This window comes from Antrostomus carolinensis, unplaced genomic scaffold (genome assembly GCF_000700745.2).
Source record: "Antrostomus carolinensis isolate BGI_N321 unplaced genomic scaffold, ASM70074v2 scaffold45192, whole genome shotgun sequence".
Taxonomy (NCBI): Eukaryota; Metazoa; Chordata; class Aves; order Caprimulgiformes; family Caprimulgidae; genus Antrostomus; species Antrostomus carolinensis.
The window spans coordinates 6,606-7,253 of NW_010301298.1; the positions used below are offsets into that span (position 1 = coordinate 6,606).

Genomic DNA, 648 nt, shown 5'->3' on the forward strand with positions numbered 1-648 from the left:
GAACCTGCTCTGGCAGGGGGGTTGGACTGGATGATCTCCTGAGGTCCCTTCCAACCCCACCATTCTGGGATTCTGTGAGATGAGTCAGAGCAAATTGACATGAAGAACTGCAGAATTAGAAATCACATTTGAAGACACGGTGAACAAGGGACTTGGCTTGAGCTCAGCTACGTCTGTGTTTATTTACTAGTGTGGCCTCAGCTGTTGTGAAGAGACACTTGTTAACACCAGGTCCTTCAGTCTGGCCAGCTGAGGTATAAAATTCTTTTGATGGATCAGATTAAATCAACACTGAAGGCACTTTACCACATGAATAACTTATTTCTGGATTGGAAGAGATAAGACTCATTAACCACAGCTACTGGATGTGACTGAGGAATGAATTCACAAGAATCTAATCTAAAAATGCCAGAGCCCCAGATTAAATTATCAAAACAGCTTCTCCTGGTTTTACAAACCCCAGGGTTTTAGGAAACTATGTATATTATTTCTTAATTTTAATTCTTATGTGTCCATAAGGGGACATAAGGGACATAAGTTTTCATAAGGGCAAGTTAATGACAAAACAAGGGGAAATGGGTTTAAGCTGAAAGAGAGGAGGTTTAGATGAGATATTAGGAAGAAGTTCTTCACTGTGAGGGTGGTCAG

General features: G+C 41.0%; 1 protein-coding gene across 1 annotated transcript in view; it reads right to left on the reverse strand.

The window, feature by feature from the left end:
- Window positions 1-648, reverse strand: part of LOC104521400 (carboxypeptidase A1) — a gene marked incomplete at its 3' end in the record, with an annotated part of 10,518 nt that overhangs the window by 6,039 nt on the left and 3,831 nt on the right. The gene's annotated exons all lie outside the window — the stretch shown is intronic.